This window comes from Pieris rapae, chromosome 20, assembly GCF_905147795.1.
Source record: "Pieris rapae chromosome 20, ilPieRapa1.1, whole genome shotgun sequence".
Taxonomy (NCBI): Eukaryota; Metazoa; Arthropoda; class Insecta; order Lepidoptera; family Pieridae; genus Pieris; species Pieris rapae.
Window position 1 is genome coordinate 1,800,318 of NC_059528.1, and position 14,733 is coordinate 1,815,050.

General features: G+C 32.7%; 1 protein-coding gene across 2 annotated transcripts in view; it reads right to left on the reverse strand.

Moving 5' to 3' along the window:
- The window catches only part of LOC111000793 (syndecan), a 222,735-nt gene that overhangs the window by 176,493 nt on the left and 31,509 nt on the right, over positions 1-14,733 (reverse strand). The window lies entirely within an intron of this gene.

Below are 14,733 nucleotides of genomic sequence, written 5' to 3' on the forward strand. Positions count from 1 at the left end.
TAAGGACTTAATAGTCAAACTTCAAAAACAAGTTAAGGATTAACATATTAAAACGTATTAACCAAAAGGCAACCCTTTTAAGGAGATAACTGTGAGAACAAAGGGTGAGGTGAGAGCAAAAGCCGCTTTAGACGGCTCAGGGTGATAGCTAGTGATTTAATTCTAAATTCTAAAGGTACATACATATTTGTAAGTAGTTTTGGCCTACGGTGGTACTCTAAGAATCTCTGAACACTGCACCAATGTATTTTCTGTCTTACTAAGATAATTTTTTTTTTGTCATTAGTCGTAAAATTTTACGAAATGATTACATGCTTTATGTTTGAAGAAATATTATTATTGTTCCATGGTCCGATTGAGCTACAGCTTAACATGTCCTAGGTTATGGGGTATCGAAATGATTCCAATTTTGTGTATGTATTTCAATAAGTTTAAAACTAAATATATGATGGTCATGGTGAACGTGACAGAAAATATGTTTTTTTTAACCCACTAAAATATTCAAAATTACTGCACAGATGACGCAAATAAAGCTGTTGCTAAATTAAGATTTTAACTAGGCTTTATGGATATTAAATGATTTAAACAGTATCACATAACATAAAGCCTTTCACACAAACACAAAATCACACAACATATACAACATTATTTTAAAGAGTCATAACATATTTATTATACTCAATTTTTGATTTTATTAAAATATTGTTTTATCTTGTAGCTATTCAATGTTTTGTATTGATCTATGTTTATAGATTAGTATCTGGTCACCCACAATACAGGGATGACCCTGTGTTGGAACCAATGTCATTATGATAAAGTTACCTTACATTTTTAAATTAATTAATTAAAGAAAATATTTATAAATTTAATGTGGTATGGGTCGCTGACCACGTTTAATTTAAGTGGCATATTTTTATATGTATACCTTTACCTTTTCTAAGAAAATTGAAAAAATATTGCTTATTGAATATATGCCTACAATGTGATATAATCAACCAAATAAATCAGACCTTAAACGTTTTTTCACATCGACATACAAATAGTTTCTAGCTCATAGTTTTAAAATTTTCCTGCGAATGAAAAGCGGTCCATCCCTATATAAATCGTAGGAAAATGAAAATACCGTCATTTTCCATTCAGTTAATAGCGTCCTGACAATGCTCGGGTTTATGCTGACCTATTTAAATTTATTGTTTGTTTGACGTATATTTTTCGGGCAAAATTTATTTGAAATGTGAGTACGAATGTATTTACAGCCATCCTTTTTTATGTTAATTTCCAGTCATCAGCCTCAGGCAATTTATGCGTTTTGCTTTGCAATGATTTTTTCTATTGATTCGCTAGAAGCTCAAAAAGCTCAAATAAACGTTCAGATGACTGGTTTAAACTTATGATTTGGCACCAAAAGTTTGCCTAATTTATTTATTAAAAAAAACAAGAACAGAAATAAGTTGAAGGGATTTATTCTTGCTATTGTATATAACAGCACTACAACAGAGAAATAAAACCTCGAACTTATAAATGCCTTATAATATCTATTTAGATTCCGGGAAATTGCAAGATTACCTAAGTTAATTTTTTATATGACTAACGGTGGATGCAAATAAGGCTCTGCTGTGAAAATGGCTTTCACAGTTAAAAACATAAATAAAGCAGTCGGCAGGTAGATTTAAAATTAACACGTAGTTTTGCTTACCGTAAAATAAAAAACAATGTTGGCTGTTAAAGTTGCCTTTTCGCTTCACTCGGACACAAAATGCATACGATATCAAAAGCTTCCGTGGCCAGGGTTTATCTTTATGCGCACTTTGACTCCTACCATGTCACTATAAATTATTATTCTCCTTGAATATGGTGGAAAAAAACAAATACAAGAGTTTCATATATAAACGTAGAATAATCAGGAGAATAGTTGGTCAGTTCATCAGCGTGGCCAACTTAACGAAAATCGGCTAAAGCTCTTGCATTATTTCGAATTCGTTTAAAAATAATTCACGCTATTGGTTTTTCATAGTCGCCAAAATAAAGACCAAATCTAACGCTCTTTAGGATCCTTTAATAATTTTGTTGGTAATTTGCACGTAATTGGTGATGGATACTCATCGTACTTATTGAACATTCTTAAACGTCAAAAGCGTCTGAGATTTGTGCAGGTCACTTGTGTTTTCGGAGGCCAAAGATATACTTTCGGTCTCAGAGCCCGCGGATTCAAGGTAATAGGTCATAGTAGTAGACGCTGCCTTATTTAAATCAAAATGCTAGCGACTTGATTGAATATCGATATTTAATTAAGTGTCTAGACATTCAATGAACTCTCTAATTTCACCACTTTACTGCGACATATACTAAAAGCCTTTTTTTAATATAAAGTTAGTTGTTAAATATTACTTATAAATATATAAATGATTATGTTGCATAACCGGTTCTTATATTTGTTCAATAACGCTACCCTATTATGGGTTTTGGCCTTAGATGCCTGCTTCTGTTCCGTTATTACCGAAGAATGCAAGAAATATAATTCCTACCTATACCGTTTATAACTAGCGGTCCGCCCCGGCTTCGCACGGGTGGGTACTTATTTATTTTTTAATCGTTTTGGTATACAGTAAATGCGGACATACCTAAATAATAATGTATTTATCAATAGTGTATCGCTTGTTCTCTTTGTGTACAGGATTTGATGAAAACAAAATGATAAGAGAATAAATGACATCACGAGTAATTTTTGAAAATATTTCACTGAAGAATCCTTGTTATCTTGCAATTAAAATGTAGAAATATTTTTTAAAATCGGTCCAGTGTTTTTTGAGCTAATTCGTTACTCACATACAAATGCCTTTTTATAATATGTAATCACGTGTATTGTTTAAATTGTAAATATCTAATAAATTCTTATCAGCTTCTTAACCCAAATGAGCTATCGCTTAAACAAATTACGTAACTCGTTAAAGAAGAAATTACGTAAAATAATGATAGTCGGCAAACAAGAAGGGCAATAATTGCTTGAACTCTGGCCTCCATTAAAATGGTCTTCAGTGTAATTAAGAAGAAAAATTGTTGTCGCTTATTTCTTAAAGCCACGGGCGCTCGGTACATTGGAAGTTAATTACGAAGGAACACACGGAAGTAACTCGATCGATAAATACAACGTAGTTAAGGTTGAATCGACGTTTTAAATAATTTACGGACAAATAGACAGAACAAAATAGACCTATGCAGTAGTTTTATTCTAGGAGTAGATTATCACATACAAATAATTATTTAGCTATTCAAAGGGGGAACGCTGCCGGTATCTTCGGAACCTTGCCTAAAGGGACTCCTTTTAATAATATTTTTTAATTAGTAAATTTTAAGGTGGGGTTATATAGGTGGGGTTTTATTTAAAATTATTTAACTGATGTACATACAAATATTGTAAATTATATATTAAAAGAGTGTGGATTTTTTTGCCCATTCTTCTCCACACAAAACAACCTTTTGGAAGGGGCAACTAGAATCCTCTTCATATTTTATTTGTTTTGAAATCATACTTAATGATAGGCGTTAAGCAAAATTAATCAGTTACCGTAACTAACGTATCTGTCTCGTTTGATCAAAACGTAAATTTGACAGAAAGAGACAAAAGAGTGCGATTACACTTAATTTTAAAAGGATATTTTATTTATTTTTTTTTATTTATTCATAAGAAGATTCACAGCACAATACAAAAAATAGATGAATATATACATAACAACATGGGCCAATTATAAATCTTCACAAATAGTTTAATTTGAATGAATATATATAACAAGAAGGTACCTAGACATTTCAAAAAATTTTAGTGTTAAACAAAACAATAACAATAAACAGAAAAACAGAATTTAATTTGTTGACAATGAAAATGAAGTCAATACACTTCATTCATCCTGGTTAAAATAATTTTGTACCAGAGCTCTCCTTGCTGCCTCCACACTCCAAGCGAACATGTCAATGTCCACCGTTGAGTTATTGAATTTGTTTGCTGCCCTAACCATAAAGTTCCTCCCTCTATAATTTGTGTTTACTCTCGGCACGTGCAATATGTTCATAATTCTAAGTGTTTTGTTATATGTTCGAAGGCTTATTTTACTCACTAGCTCAGTACAATCGACTTCGCCAGTAGCAATTTTCATAAGGTAGATAGTGTCCGCAATATCACGTCGTAATGACAATGGTAACATGTGAAAATGTTTACACCGGGCTCTGTAATCAGGCAGCGAAATTTTGGCCTTAAATTGCAAGTGCTTAAGAAATTTTTTTTGGATATTTTCAATTCTATTATTGTAAAAAGCATACTGAGGGTTCCAAACTTGTGATGCATACTCTAAGTTGCTTCTAACATACGCACAATATAGAATTTTCAATGTCTTTACTTGGGTAAAACTAGATGATGTTCTTAAAATAAAGCCAAGCATTTTGTTCGCTTTCCGTACAATACTATCTACATGTAAATCAAATATTAGCTTATTATCATGCAGAACTCCTAGATCCCTAATAACATCGACAGCCTCTAATGCAGAATTTTTAAGTTTGTATGTTATACTGATTTTATTACTTTTCCTAGTAAATGTCATACAAAAGCATTTCGAGACATTCAAATCCAGCTTGTTTCGAAAACAATAATCCTCAAATCGATTTAAATCTTCCTGGAGTTGTAATGCATCCTGCGCGTTTGTTATTATCTTCATAATTTTCATGTCGTCCGCATATAGTAATATTTTAGAATATTTAAAACATGATAGTATATCGTTCACAAATAGTATAAATAAGAGGGGTCCTAATAAGGAGCCCTGTGGAACACCTGAAGGAATAGACATCCAATTAGATGTATATCCTTGTAAAACGACCGCTTGTGAACGATTGTCAACGTATGACTTGAACCAGCGAAACAGGTCGCCGTGTATACCCATGGAAGCCAACTTAGTAAGCAAGATGTCATGATCAATACGATCAAAACATTTGCTGTAATCTGTGTAGATGACATCGACCTGCGCTCGCCTATCCATGCCACTCGATATGTATTCATTGGCAATAATAAGGTTTGAGACCGTAGATCGATTCCTTAAAAACCCGTGTTGTTCACTGGTGAGCTGAGGCTTTACAGCTGCATACACCTGTTGATATACAATTTTTTCAAAGATCTTGGCAATGAGACATAGTTTAGAAATTGGTCGGTAATTTTCAATATCACATTTATTGCCCTTTTTATGAACAGGAGTAATGAAAGCTGCTTTCCATATGTTAGGTACTAGACCTTTGCGTATTCTCTTATATATCTCTTTAGTAATATGTTTCTGTTTTCAAACGCTACAAGTTTTGTTCTTCCTTCAGCGATATAATATATTTACGATTTTGGCGTACTGAAGTAATAGTTGGAACTAAGCGTCCGGTATGAATCTAACTGTGAAACAAAGTTAGATAAAAATAAAATAAATCAGTGGCGCTACAACCTCTTTAGGTCTTGGCCTCAGATTTCAGAATCAGTTTCCAGATCATTTTTAAATCTAATAGGCAAGTAGGTGATCAGCCTCCAGTGCCTGACACACGTCGTCGACTTTTTGGGTCTAAGACATGTCGGTTTCCTCGCGATGTTTTCCTTCACCGTTCGAGCAAATGTTAAATACGTAAATTTAGATTGATAGAGATTAAAAAGCCCGTAAATGCAAGATTACGAGACTATCAACACACCAACAAGTTTTTATAGGCGACGGAATAATACCAGTCTTTATAACATGTGTGTAGTCCCGAATAAATCAATAAGTCATATGTGAACTGTGAGAGAAATCAACAAAGCCTTATTTGCCCAAACGTTTCACGTCTCATTTAACACAAATCTCCAACTGTGTCTATTGAAGTAGATGTGTTTCATTGATTTCAATTTCACAATAATATCTTATAAATATACTAATGTACTAGACATATATTTTATTTTCATTATCAGATCTATCTATTTCTGTGAAAGGGTAGACTTGCGGCTATAGCAATTAATTAAAAGGTAAATAATACTTGAAAACATAATGTTTACTTGTATATGAGAACATATAATTCATTATAGTAATGACACTGCACATGAAAAGTAAAACAAAACATAATTCCAAATTCAAATGCAGTCGTAGACACATATACGTAGATAGAATCCACGACCTTCCAACATTGTGGACGTAGGCCTTTTCCATCTTCCTACTGCCTTGCATTTCTTGACAATTTCGTCAGTTCACCTCATCGGTAAGGAGATTCTCAGTATTTCTTTCCGTTGTGGGTTATTTCTCCCACTCACTCCCATGTTTAGTGCTCAAGTTTGCCGGTATCTGTAGTATATATTAGTATACATAGGCAATATAGTATCGAGAGTAAATAATTAGATTGGCTATACGTCTTTTTAGGTAATGCTGGATCGACAGAATGGAGATGGACCTGCTGCAGCTGAAAGACAGGAATTGGCATGAAGTGGCACGGGAGCATCAAGCACTGGAAGTTTTAAATTTCGAAGGCCAATACACTTTTGGATCGCAGAGCCAAGACACGCCATTTCTCTTAGGAAAGGAAATAACAAGTAAATAACACGTAAATACATTTTTAATACAGTTGCTCAAAAAGTGGCATATTGCAGGGAGGTATAGCGTTCGGAAAGAGGGGTATTACACACTCGTGCTTTTTCTTTGCCATTCCCGCACTCGTGCGTTTTCTTTGCCAACTGTCAAAACAATGTGTATTAAAAAGAAAAAACCAACCACGAAGGTTTTATTCAAAAGATTCATAGAAGTTTTTATGATATATGATTTCTAAATATTATAATAATTGGATTCAATAAGTTCGGTTAGGTTTCTTTTCATTTCATATCAATTAAAAAAATATTAAAAAGAATTTTATAATATATGCAAATACGTATTTTTAAAAAGTTTACTAATAATTGGATTCAATAAGTTAGGTTACGTTTATTTTATTTCATATCAATAAAAAAAATATTAAAAAGAAAAAACTAACCATGAAGTTTTTACTAAAAAAAATCACAGAAGTTTTTATTTTTATGATTCATGCAAATATTTTAAAAAGAAGCTACTATTTGTTTCAATATCAGATTTAATGATTGGACTCAATGAGTTATATTTGGTTTTCTTTCACTAAAAATAGTCTACTGAAGAATTGGCTGTATGGGCCAAGTTCCCTTTGCTTACCCAGAATGGGTGAAGAAAAGAAAAAACAAGCTTTGCTCATATTCTTTGCGGTTGGCGCCATTTTCCAAAGATGTTCTTTCGAGTAGAGTTATTTGTTGCACAAAATGAGTAATTTCGACGATATTTTATTTGAATGAATACCACCCGAACGCAGTATAATTGCATAAAATGCTTCGGAGAACAATTTACCGGAAACATATAAGTCGCAACATATCTACGTGCAACGAATTTATTCCGTAGAGAGAATAGAAAAAAAGCAAATAGTTTAATTAAATTGCTTAATTTTTTCGCAACTGTATTAAAAATAGTCGTTCAGTACACGTGCGGAACCGTCATTGCAACTTGTCCCGACTGTCAACCCTCACCTTCGGCTGCGCCTCGGCTCGGGTAGACATTCGTCGGACTCGTTGCAATGACAGGCTTTCCGCACTTGTAATGAAATATACTATTCTGCTACAGCCCCTGCCGCTCCCGGTAATATATTACTTTTTGGATGGTATAGGTATATTACAGATTATACTAATCCCATAGACACCACAGATTCCAGAAGACTAAAACCACTAAACAATTAAATGTATGCGGCCAACGCGCTGCTGACCACAAATAAGGCTCATTAATTTAAAATAACATTAATCTTATTCATTATTGAATAATTTTAACTAAACTTTCGTTAATAAAATTAGGGCAAAGGTTTTGGGTAATATTAGTATTAGGTCCTTACGTAAGATATTAGCGTTTTGCCGTAGGTACTGGACCTCAAATCCTCTTTGGTTAGGAATTGCTCCGTTTTGTTTGGGAAGAACAAAAAGTAGATTTTTTAAATGAAATATATATTTTTTTATAGAACAGGGGGCAAACGGGCAGGAGGCTGACCTGATTTTAAGTGAGTGTAATGCCGGCCTATTAAGAATTGGTTCCCTTTGGAGTAACCAAGGGTCTTAACACCAAATGGGACAAAATCATATCAGTTTTTTCAAGTTTAAGCTTTTTCAACCGCTTCACAAGCTTAACCAGCTATGTTGTTGGTTCCAAGTAGATGTAAAGGTGCCAGCGTGTCTGCATTTCATACCAGCACCTGGCCAAGAGGTTGCATTCCATACCAGTACCCGGCCATCTTCCATGGAATCAAACTTGTACTGTCTCGTCTCTTGCAATTGCAGTCGGCTCAAGTTGACTTAGCACGTTGATGGTGGCAATGGCTGGTTATAATTATTATGAGAATAAATATATAGGTAAAGAATATTGTAAATTAATAAACGAAAAAAAAATTAATTCAGCTAACAAGAGTTAGAATTTCGATAGTATTTGTTATAATTAATTCATACAGAAAACTATGTAACAAAAAAATTTAAATACTTAATCCATATTAATATCCACTTATAAGCCAACGACGCATATAATTCGCACTTTCACGTGTAACTAAACAGTATAATTAGCTATTGAATCAGTGGAAAATCAGTGAATTTTCAAATTTATCGTCACGCGAGTCGCCTCAAAATTGCCTATTTTTTAATTGATTGCATGCTGGTATTTGCTTGCATTTTAGTTACCTAAATTATTACATTTACTTAGTGTACGGACATTTTTGAGTTATGCTTGCCTTAATATAAAACAACTTAGCCAGGAATTGAATCTCCGAGTAATATGGTAATACGCGGTAATGTAATAGAATTAACTCTCAGAAGAACTAAAAGTTTCATCTAGGGAGTAAAATGTACCTACCAATACACAATGTACCATGCATTTATGGAGTTATATTTCTTTGGCGTAGGGAAAAAAATAACTAAAATGCAGTAGTGATTAACGATAAATATTAAAATTAATCAAAAAGATATTAATATACTATCACCGTCGAATATGAAATAGATTTAAAAACACCAAAATAGTATTTATTTATTCACACTGTTTAATTAAGTATACTGTTACGAAACACGTGTTCTAAATATAAAAATACTAGAATATACAACTTGAAGACAGTTATCGATTTCCATGCCACCTAGACCTAACTTTACGATGTCGAATTTAGGTGTTGGTGTGTGCGCGCATCGTAATAATTCACTCTAATCTTTTTTCTTCATCGCGCCAAAAGAAATATAACTTCTAAATTGAACGTAAACTTCATATTTTTATCTACTACATACTAAGGAAATAATAGATAAGAATATGAAGAATATCGTACAAACGTTTTAATAAAAATCTATTGCCTTAGAATTTGTTCGAGTCTAAACAATTTGCTGTAGAAGAGTTCTTACCAACTTTGGTCATATTGCTAATCAAACAAAACAAAAATATATTTATTCATATACGCAAACAAGTACACTTATGAACGTCAAAAATCGCGAACCAGATAACCTGGAGAAGCTGGTTATCGGCTGCACGATTCTCATGGATCTCAAACAGCTGCGCTAAGGTAAGCTACAGACCGAACAAAGTGGAGAAATATCACTAGCAGGGTGATAAAGAATTCGTGATGAACCCTTCGACCGAAAAGAAAAGTGCCTTAAAAACGTTTAACTCTCGTCAAAATAAAATTTTTGACAAACGACATTCTCACTTAGAGTTAAGCTAAGGAAGCCACTCGTTCTTTTTAAAGATCGTGCGTACTAACGTGCTAATTAAAATCAATGAAATTACCCAGAATAATGTAATTGGAAAACTGGTTTAAGGGCCAGCGTTAGATTTCAAAGGAAAACTTTGGGTTCGTTAGAAATTGGGCCCGACACAGGTGGAGTTTGTTATTGCGAAGTTCTTCGCATTGGGGGAGCTTCCGAAGCTTTCATTGTTGAAATTGGGGAATAAAAAGCTCGAACAATGATCCTTAAAGTTGAAGGATGTGCTTATGTGTTTGGATTTTCATTAAGTTCGCTAATCGATTTCATCTTTTAGGGGATATAAATTGAGCGAAACATGTGTAATGTTAGTAAATCTCTGGAATTTATCCTAAATATAAGCTAACACACACACACACCTCACGAATGTGTAAAGTTCAAATTTCGATATTTGATACCGAAATCTGATTTTTATTTGTCTTCATAAGGTAAAAAAACAGAATTAAAGAATACGTCTCTATCCGTCAAATCATGCTATGGTGAAAAAGACAGGGTATTACTTCAAATACTACGATAACCAGTTTGATTTTTTTATGAACTTATAACTACACAAAACAGTATTCACTGAATTTACTTCTGTCTGTAAGTTTATTAAATATAAAAATACATATTTAAAAAACAGTCAAATTTTTGTAACAGATATGCCTACATAATATATATACATTTAATAAAATAACAGATCAGCAACAAAATATAAAATAGTATCGAATCGATTAAAATTAGAAACACCAAAGACAAAAAGCTTTATAAAACTCTTATATGTAATTTAATATACATTATGTACACGTAATATACGAATATTATACGTCTACGAAATTTTTCTCTTGCTAAGTAAACATACATGAGCAGTGTTGGCCTAGTGGCTTCAGCGTGCGACTCTCATACCGGAGGTCGTAGGTTCGATCCCCGGCTGTGCACCAGTGGACTTTCTTTCTATGTGCGCATTTAACATTTGCTCGAACGGTGAAGGAAAACATCGTGAGGAAACTGACATGTCTTAGACCCAAGAAAGTCGACGACGTGTGTCAGGCACAGGAGGCTGATCACCTACTTGCCTATTAGATTTAAAAATGATCATGAAACAGATTCAGAAATCTGAGGCCAAAACCTAAAGAGGTTGTAGCGCCACTGATTGAAGTAAACATACACATGGTATATAAACAGTTTGGAAAACTAATTTGGAACAAGTAATTGAAGCCAAACGGAAAACCTCAACCCAACCAAAAGAGCTCTCAAAACGAATGTCCATTATTTCACAGCTTTAGTATGTCCTATAATATAGCTACGCGATCACCCAGTACAAGAAGTATGTACTGCAAACCTAATTCTCATATGAAACAAACATAGTTATTCCATTCCATAAAACCCTTCGTTTTGATATGGGAAAACCAGAATTGTTTTAGTTCTAAACTTTCCCCTTTCGAAGGAAACTAGTATTGTATGTATGAAGATTTTGTGTTCGAAACATTTCCATTGCAGCGATAGCGATGTATTGTCTCAATTGCTTCACCGAAGAGTAAAAGAGATGTCCTATAATCGATTAGACGTGTGTCCCTATGAAAACATATGGGTAAGCATTTTGAAGGAAGAATTATTTTTTCACATGAGGTTAGGTAATAAACAGAACAGGCCTCTTAACTTTAATACTTTAAACCAGAACATTATCCAATGTGATATTTTAGAACTGATTTTTATAAATTTAAAACAACCTATTAATACAAGTAGAATTTTCAGGCTTAATTTTAATAAAGGCGGCATTTTTTGTTTGACACAACTTTTGTAAGCTGCACCATGTTCCACATGACATCTTAAGTAATGAATAATAATAAAATTAATTTAAGAAAAGATTAGTCCTCTATCAGCAGGAGGCATGGCGAAAAAGGAGCACGCACTAACATTCTCGTGAGAACAACACTTAAATACGTAGACGAAACAACTAGTATCACCGCATATACGAATTCAAGTACGAAGAGTCACCATAAGTAGCACCCGTTCACGAGTATGACGCATGGCCATCTGCCCCCTCGCCATATCGAGACATCCCGAGGCATGGACGCCACAAGCAAGCAAACTCTTTAAATAATACCAGAAAATCGCAAAAGCCGCTGCCAAAACAATTCACAGCAGAAACTGAAAAGCAGCGTGCGTTTTAAAAATAAACTTCCGTATATTTTCAATCGTTGAGAGGCAATGTTTTACGATCTTAAGAGGTAGAGTGATTAATCGTCACTTTGTCGCGTCCTCAACGGCATTGCGAGTGACTTCCGTTAAGAAAACCCACTTTCATAGAAAGTGCTTGTTTATAGAGCTTAAGCGATTTGCATAAAACAGGACGGAAAACTTTTTCCCTATAATAATTGGAACAGTCACTCACTGTTCACTGTTATTGCTAACAAAACTATTTTCGCTTATCAATTGACATAATCTTAATATATATATTTCTTGTGTGCGTCTGTATGTGACTGAACTCCTCCTAAACGACTGGACCGATTTAGACGAAATTTTTTGTGTGTGTTCAAGGGGATCTGGGAATGGTTTAGATTCACAATTTTGTCCGCTGGACAATGTTTTTTTAATTAATTTTCAATTTATTAGTTGTTGTTGATTTTGGAATGTTTTACATTGGATCCGACAGACGGCGCTACCATCGCAGTGTCAAATTTTAAATAATATTCGAATTTTAATTTTAGTCTGTCCCGAAATTTAAAAAAAGTTTTGTTATCATTGTGTTATATCGTATGTGACCATGTGCTGGATCGTTAGATATTGTCATAACATTTGAATAATAATTTTCATCAAAATGGCTTATTAAAAATTGCAATTTTGAAATTAAAGACGTGTAGACTGGACAACGTCTGTCGGATCCGCTAGTATATAAATAAAACAGCAGTTTTAGCTGAAGAACTTAGTATATTGAACTGTATATTATGTGAATGTATAGGCTACAAACACCAATCAAATTATTGCAATGCTTTTGTAATCAATGTTAATGTTATATTTTTTTTAATTAATTAATTAATCATTTTTAAAGCTCTTGACATAAGTTGTCTGAAATCAAGAAGCAAGAATATCGTAAAAAAAATATTTATGAGGTACAATCTAATTCCGCATATTCTTGAATAATTAAAAGGTAGAATTTTACTTTAAAAACATTATCACATATAATACATATTATAGTCAATTTACTTATATTAATTAAACTATTTCCCTGAAATTGTCCTGTTTTTTCAAAAGTTTTATCACTATCCTCTGTAATTTGATGCATGTATTTTACCTGAAAAGAAAAAAATAATAATACAATAATTTCAATCTAAGTCCACATTATTACAGAATCGACAATTCTTTAATTAGTCTAGCTATTCAAAGGGAGAACGCTGCTAGTATCTTCGGAACCTTGCCTAAAGGGACTCCTTTTAATAATATTTTTTAATTATTAAATTTTAAGGTTAGTTATTAGATATATATTTTTATGTATTAGGTGATGTAGTTGGAATTAATTCTTTAATAAAAGGTACTTTAGAAGTTGGACTTGGAAGCCCAGCAAGTGTCTGTCCACATTACACTAAGTCTTTTATCTCTATATTCTATAAACATTTCTGTTTTAAGTCATGCTTGAGGTCTGACTTCCATAAAAAATGTAATTGATAATGGATTTACTTAACAATCCCAATTTTTTACCCTCAATTTCTTAAAAAAAATATATAAGTAACTTAATAAAGCCTAGTGTTAATTTATGTATGTAACAAATAATTCAAATATCAATAAAAGTAAAATATAAATTAGTTCTTGTTAGTCAGCCTTGTCGGTAGTTATCTAGACAAATTGTATATTATTTAACGCGGCCGCATTCGTCGTCCTTGTCACACTTCAGCCATATTTATGCACCCATTCGTATATGTATAACATATAAAAAAATATTAAAATCAGAGAGAACGTAAATTATGTGTATTATTTATATCCGCATAATAAAATAAAAATTACTTAATTCTTTATTCATAAAAGTGGTTTGATGAATTATAAAAAACTGCACAATCTATGTTTGCTCCGCATGCAAATTTCAAAATGTTTAAATCATAAAATAATTTAAAATGTCATATTCTTTAAATAGATTAAATTCTATAAAAATATTTCTTTTTTTAAAATAAATAAAGAATAATTCGAATAGATACAGCCGATCTTAGACTGTTGCGATTTGCATATTTTGCCATTTATTTTTATTTAAGTGTGACCCGTGGCTCACATTAAGGGGTTTAGACATGTCTTCTCGCAATGTCTCGCATATCGACATCCATCTTCTTAAAAACGAATGCAACGTCAGGCGTAAAGAGATGGAGCACCACTGCTTTATCATTTTCAGATAGACCGGGTGAAAATCACTAATGAATGGTCAATATACGAGCGTCATGTTTACGGAGTCCATTTAAATTAATGAGGCAAGCCGAGCTGCCCTCGACGACAAGTGTCAATAAAACTGGCATCAGCACCGCAATATTTTGCCTTGGCAAGCATTTATTAAACACGAATTTTTTTATCGTAAATTCGAATGTATTATTTACTTAACTCAAATAGGAAGTCGGCAAAGAGACTGCTAACACTAGTTGTGTGCGTATAGTCAATATTAAGATTTTTTTTCACATATAGTATTTGTGGTTGTTCCAACGAACTTTTAATATAAAACATTATAAAAAATATAAATTCGATAATGTAATTAGTAATATATTTTAATAATGTGATGATGTAGTGATACAATAATATTGGAATTGACTATGATGATATGAGTCATGTAATAAAATAATATACAGTAACGATTATGTAAAATTCTTTTTCTCATGTAAGACATATATATTTTATTTATGTAAGTTTTCAGTATGTGGCAGAATATAGAAGTTTATATTGTACCACCATACTATAATTTTACCATATTCTTGTTA